Here is a 7,468-nt window from a genome sequence, read left to right as displayed (position 1 = left end):
TACGTGAACCGATTTGTTCATTAATTGTTTAAGTTTATGACCATCGAATTGACGATCACCGCCATTTTGGATTATTGATATCTGAACGGTCTCCGCTAAACACATATTCTCGATCCCTTTCAGCTGTTTATCAAGTAGCGATCAGCTGAAAAGCATAACAACGTGAACCTTATGCTTGACAGCTGATCAAACGTCATACAAAATCTAAAACGGCCCAAGAATAAGCGTTTAACGGGACCAGTCAAAATAGCACAGATAATGTGATGTAATTTGAAACCCCACAACGTAAACATTTCTTTTATGTAGGAATTTTAAAAAAAAATACCGTAGATAGCTACCTGAACGCATTGTGATATGTAAAAACGTTTTCGCGTATAAAAATAGCAACTTATTCCCTCAATTCGTAAAGATCTGAATAAAATCCACCCAAGTTATTCGATGTAGAAATTATTTTTACGAATCGAACCAAAGCATATTGTATTTTTTACGATCACAGTATGTGGAGTAATGATAATTTATTCGACAAACTGGCCTCGCAGAAAAAACACGCCATATTTTTTTATAATACTTCGAAAAAATCTGGTGAACATCTGTACGTTAACGATTCCATGTTATTATTTATATTTCCAATTGTTTCATCAGTCGTTTGTGTTTCTAGTTTTCAACTCAGACTGGCAATACTTATCATAATGTATTATTTAGCAAAAGCTGAAAGAAAATCACTTATATGTTAGTTTTTTTTATTGGATAATCGCACTAGAATTTGAACTGCCTAAAGTGGGGAGAAGACTAAAGACTTTTTAATTAACATTTTGATTCTGAAAATATCATGTCGATATTGAGTTGTGCAAATATGTTGATTTTAGTATGAAATAAATCGTGCTTTCCAACACTTTTCATTTAATTCTTGTTCTTAGACGGTGTTGTAAAATAAAATGTTTATTTTATGGAGATGACAAAAAACAAATAAGTTTTTTTTAAATATGGAATAAACCCGTGCAATTAAGGCGAAGCTTAATGCTAAATCACTATTTTGATTAATCTTTATAACAAATTCGTGTACATAATGAATACCAAAAAATATGATTTAGAAAAATAAATAAAGATTAATTAAACAAATTACTCAATAAAAAATCATTTTTTCAATAGAAATGTTTGAACGCGTAAAGGAAACAACTTAAAAAATACAGTATTATAGCTAAGATCATCTGTGACAGTTTCACTTGCTGATCTTAATTTGCTTTCTTATAAAATTATTTACAAAATAAATAAAAACCAGTTTTGCGTTTGAAATCGAACGTTTCTAGACAACGTTTGTCAAGCGATTTTAATGCCTATTACCTACAATATAAGTTATACCAAGAATATACCCATTTTTGGCTTGTAGCTTCCTCTTAATGGGACACTTTGCAGTTATCAACTGCACAAATACATTTATCTTTTATGATACCGACACGCGAGTACAAAAAGAAGTACAAATATCAATTTAGAAAAACCGTTTATACACACGCGCAAAAAAAGCAAGCATCTATTACCATTTAACCACAGTACACAAAATGAATACAGAAGGCCACTTTTTACTTGGGAGTGAAATTTGTGTTATGCTTTTTTTATTGATTTTGTCTTTCGAAACATTCGTGGTTCGGCGTTTAAGGTCTTTAATTGATAGTTCCGTGTGTAAAAACGAGTGCAACCATTTTTTGTGTTCCATATGATTTCACAGCAGCTAGATACTTTAGTGGGCAATCATGGGGTGTAAATAATTACAATTTGAATAAAAATATTTTTGGTATTTTTAAAACAATAAATTTATTAATTAACGCCCTTTTTCGGGGCTTTGTACATAACTGAATTGCTTCATTAACAACATTTTATATTTATCTAAAGATAAATTGAAGATGTCCGCTGACTTGGTATGATTGTTTCGCTCCATTAGTATTCTGGGCAAAGAGGAATACATATGGTAGTTAGTCCCATAATTTCCGCACTGAAATAAATCCTGACTTCTAGTATTACGTTGTGGAATTTGGAAGCTTATCAATTCTAGCTATACCGGACTATCAACTAAATCATTTAGAATTTTATACAGATATACCAAGTCAGTGAAAATTCTTCTTTGTGACAATTTGAGAATATTCATATAATTTAACAGAGTGTTGTAGTTGAACATAATTGCTGGAATACCCATTTTAAAATTTATAAAACTCAAGAATTTGTTTTGTATTCTTTCAACAGCTTGTACATGTATGGTATAATATATTATTATAGGTAATAACAATATGTTTTAATTAAGAACAACTTTTCTTTTTAACTTATTTTGAAGGTTATACCCATCAATGTAATATATCATCGAAGAAGAAGATAATACTAATAAATCTAAACGAAGGATGAAACAGAACAAGACACAGAATAGTTGCAAGATGATATTGTTAATTCTGAATTTTAAATACGATGTCCACAAATACGATGCTTAATAAACAGGTTCAAATGGTCGAGTGGTTTAGTCCCTAAGACAAGAGATTCTGGGTTCAATTCCTTGTTGTGACCGTTATCTTTAGATTTTCTGGGTCTTGATGTTTCATGTTCCGTTTAGATTAATTATTATTTTCTTCTTAACCCTTAAATGCGTGATTTATTTATTTTTCTGGAAAAAAATAAATTTTGTAGATATTTACATGCATATGCAAGGAAATATAAAGATTTTTTTTTTGTAATTTTTAATGATATTTGATTAAAAAAAATTGTTGCAGGTTTACAACACCATGTATTTAATAAAAATTAATATGAACAATTTACGTATGAAAAAAAAATAAAAAAAACCTAAAAAAAAATCTCAAAACTAATAAGTGTACCGGAAAAATACGAGTTATTACACATAAGTATTATATTATTGTATCTACTTACCTAAAAAAATCAAAATAATAACAGCAAAACAAAACTGTAATTCTAACCTCCAACCAATTTTCGAGAATCTTCACTTTGTTAAAGAAAAAGTGACATTTGACATTCGCGAAACAAAAAAAAAGGTGATGCCACTCGATAAAATATATTACCGTGAACTTGATAATTCTAAAACGGCTTGCATTAAGTATACACCAAAGAGTTACTAATATAATGCCTATATATTATAATAAATATTCAGGATGTTCATGATATTATATTGACTCTAGACAGGCCAAGATGCCAAACAAAACGTCTGTAACCATGTGGATCTTCCGACGACCCCACGCATTCTTCTGTCATTTTTAAACTATAAAAATCCCAATTATTCAATCAATTATTGGTGGTAACTTATGTATTTGCGCAGAAATTGGTAAAATACTAAAATGATATGTCAAGTATTTAAGCTAATATAAAGAGGATAGTAATTTTGGGTACTACCTACTCCCCCACTTGGCTGCGGGATAGTTAAAAAAACAAGAATGAAATAAACCTAAATTTAACGATACATTTTAGGGTAGAAACTACGTATTTATAGTTTAAAAAATTACTCGACAATCGAGGCACCCAGATATTTTACAATAATTCAAATATGTATATAAAATAGTCGATTATCTAAAATATGTATGATTCGACACTTAACGGTTCTGATGATACTGTTAGGACGGGTTGTTTCGGAGAATTTGAACAATTCTTCAAATTTCAAAGTTAATTATCAAGTTTTGTGAAAGAGATTTTTAAATACTGTTTTTATTTCAGTTCTGTCAAGCAACTAGCCTATAATGATATAATAACAGAATTTGAATAGGACTTTCACAGAACCCGTAAATGAACGTTGAAATTTGATGAATTGTTCAAATTCTCCGAAACAACCCGTCCTAAGTATGTTAGTATTTACGATGTCAGTTAAGAACATTTAAAAAAAAATCAAATCGAGTATTATATCTTTTTTAACACAAATGTGCCAAGTCCACCAAATGAGGAAATAAAATTGAATGTAAATCGACGATTTTCCTCCATTCTTAATGCACACAAGTCACCAGTCCGTATTTACATACAAATTCTACAATTTTCAAAGAAAACAAGAGCAAAAATACACCCGCTATGATTGTTCATACTTTACAATTGCACTCCTGAACAATTCATTTCCAATATCTTGGAACCATTGTAGTCCGGATGATGGAAAAACTCGTAGTCCAATGATTAAAATAAATTATTTGAAAGACAATTCGTTGGCACCTTACCGACAACATCTAAATTCTAGTGTTTTTTTCAAAGAATCGAATCAGGCGTCTCTCACAACTTTAAGCGACCAGGAGTTCGATTATCAAATTAATTCGATTATGCTGTACACTGCTAAGTAAAGAGGGCGTGTTTTAACTCTTATTTTTTTACTAAAGATAAATCGTTTTGCAAAACTTTATTTTGAAACTCCAGACACCGCTAACTGACAGCTGACGTAAGAAAAAGTTGTTGTATTGGTATCTCTTACTACCATAGCCCTGTCCTTGTCCCTCGCACGTATACCTGTTTCTCAAGCCGGTAAAAGCTAGGGCGTCCACACTTCTTATAAAGGACGAACATTTTTTATCATAGTTAAACAACTGTTTTTTACAATTATGTTTGCGTTTAATATTTATTCATATTATTTATTTTACAGAAACCAATAAATTGCAAGAGCGGTAGATAAAATTATAAAATAATTAGTTGGCATAATAAATATATAAAATGCAAGTATGACATAAAAGGTTACACGCAGGTTTACATAGTTAGAGATTAAGAACGGGCTGTTTCACAGAATTTGAAAAATTCATCAAATTTAAAAGTTGATCTTCAAGTTCTGTGAAGGTTCTATTCATGTTCTATTTTTATATGATTATTAACCAGTTGCTTCACAAAACTTAAATGGTAACAGAACTTGGAAAGAACCTTCACAGTAGAGGTGGGCAAAATTGATTGAATTAATTCCATGAATTAATTCAATCTTGTAACACAATCGATCTTATTCTCATTTTCAAAAGGAATTGAATCTTAATTCCGTATCGTTGGCATTTTTTTCTAAACATTTTACAATTAAATTATTTCATGATAATAAGGTAATAATTAATAATTATGTGATGTGTTTCATAGAAATCTAATTAAATATTATTACGGTACTATGGCGGCGCGCCGCGAAGTTTATATGTACCATACATAAACCAATCACATATGTACTGTGCCCTGTCGCACTAAATCGCGTATCTAGTATCCCGCGTCCCGCGCCGTAATCCAAAAGACTCTTTTCATCGAGTCCCCAGTCAAGGAATTAATGAATTTATTCCGTTTTCAGTTGTGACGTCACGCGTCGTGACACAAATCCTATGTCCCATGTACCGAGTCTGTCCGGACAAGCGCTCAATCTCAATCTCAGGGAATAAGTGAAACAGGACAGAGACATAGACACTCGAGACAGAGTTCCCAATTCCCTATTCGTTATCGAGTCCCTTTCCTTACTAGTTACAGGTCCGTCCGCACCGTCTGCAAGAACGCAAGTCATTAATGTCGCAGATAGACACAACACACTTCCTAGTCAGAAGTTCCTAATTCATTGCACTATGTCAGCTGTCAATCGGTTCGTCGTTAGTTCCCGCGTGGCTAAACCTTCGATTTAGTACCTAGTCAGGTGAAAACTTTCTACTTTGGAATCTGAATCCTAATAAAAAAGTGAAAGTATCTCCTGTATTCTTCTCCTTTCCTAATGCGAAAATAATGCAATACGCTTAGAAACAAAACGATGTTTACGTTATTGTTCTTATAAGTATGTTTTTTATGTACCTGCCTACTTGTAGACGTAAAAATAGATCAGTTGACTGTCAAATTGTGGGTGATGATAACATGTAATTTGTTTTGATTTCTGTATTTTTGTACTGAATTGTATGCCACTCAATTTCAAACTTTCAATCAGTTTTTATTTGGCGCATGGATTTAAAATTACCATTGAGGTAAGTACCTGCAAACATTAAAATAAATAAATATAATACATATGTGGTTGAAGCTTATTCCAGGTGAACGGGTCGGATATACAAAAGTGGGATAATAATAATATAGTTCTTATAATTGCTTTAAGAACGTATTTCATTGCCCCTAAAATAATATATTTTTTATGTAAAGGTTATCTTAACGTACCTACATTTTGTAGTAAATATATAGATAGTTTTACGAAGAAAGATAATAATAATTTTTATTCTGGGATTCAGTTTGCCAGCAAAAATTTTCTATGCACAAAAGAAAAATCGAGTGGGACTTTTTATTTTTGGTATCGTTTAATGATGTTTTACCTTCGTTTTTTATAGGAAAAAGCAACATATTGAATAGCCAAGATGTCTTCCGGAAAAAGGATAGAACTTTAGTGTTACTTTTCTGAAGTAGATGGAGGGATGCATTGCTCCACAATTTAGAAATGGCAGTTAAAAAATAAACATCCGACTATTCCTCTCCAGGTCCAGCGCCCTGCGCCTTCCGTGGCCTTTGCGGCACCCAATTCAACGATTTTATTAGTGACTTGTAAAATTACTTTTTATTTTTGTTCGTAAAATAACATATTTATTAAAAAGTTTGTAACATGTTTATTTTGTGGAACGACATATCTTTTTTTACTAAAGTTACTCCAAAGCTCTCCTCGCTTTAAGAACTCTGTGCTATAAAGTGTAAAGCTTACAAATACAGGTTTTCTAAGTAAAGTTATAAATGTACTTCTGCAATGTACAAAATAAATCCCGATATTTGATATTTTTTGTGTGTTTATGTTTATATAAAATGTTTTTTTCAAAACGAACACATTTATGTGAATGCGAAAAAATGGTTCATTATTGCTTTCTTTAAGTTTCCTAAATGTGAGCAATCTAGGTACAAAACCAAAATGAAGTGTCGAATCAAGGAATTAAATGAATGAATTTAATGAATTAGTTCACTTGACCAGGTGAATAAGACTGAATTGATTCATTATTGTGAATGAATCTGCCCATGTCTACTTCACAGAACTTGAAGATGAACTTTGAAATTTGTTGAATTGTTCAAATTCTGTGAAACAATCCGTACTAAATAATACCTCTTTCTTAAATAAGTTGTACATTTCCTGAAAGGTAAATAATTAACGTAGTAAGTCTGCTCAGAGGCATCAGTATTGGTAAGTTAGTTCTTCATCTGGGAAGAATCAGAAGCCTGTGTTGGCGGCCTTGCGTGAAATTCTCCGCGACAGAGAATTCTATTTTAGCCAGAATGTCTTGTATTGATAATAAACCGTTCAGAAGATTATAAGCCAACAGCAGTAATGCGACATCCATCCTAGAACTAAGGCTGCAGATCCAGCATTCCCAAGATAAATGCTGTTGAAAACAGCCATGAATGACCGAACATAAACATTTTTTTTAATATTTTTAATGTTGTTAGTATCTTCGGTTCCAATTGGTATCATGTCGTCTCCTTATTAAATAAATTGCAGCATGTCCGGCATGCCCAAACTGATTAAACTTCGCGAACAAACAAAAAT

This window comes from Hesperophylax consimilis, chromosome 18 (assembly GCF_061612785.1).
Source record: "Hesperophylax consimilis isolate HC1 chromosome 18, BYU_Hcon_1.0, whole genome shotgun sequence".
NCBI lineage: Eukaryota > Metazoa > Arthropoda > Insecta > Trichoptera > Limnephilidae > Hesperophylax > Hesperophylax consimilis.
The sequence above is the reverse complement of the archived record's forward strand: the minus strand, read 5'-3'. Positions refer to the sequence as shown.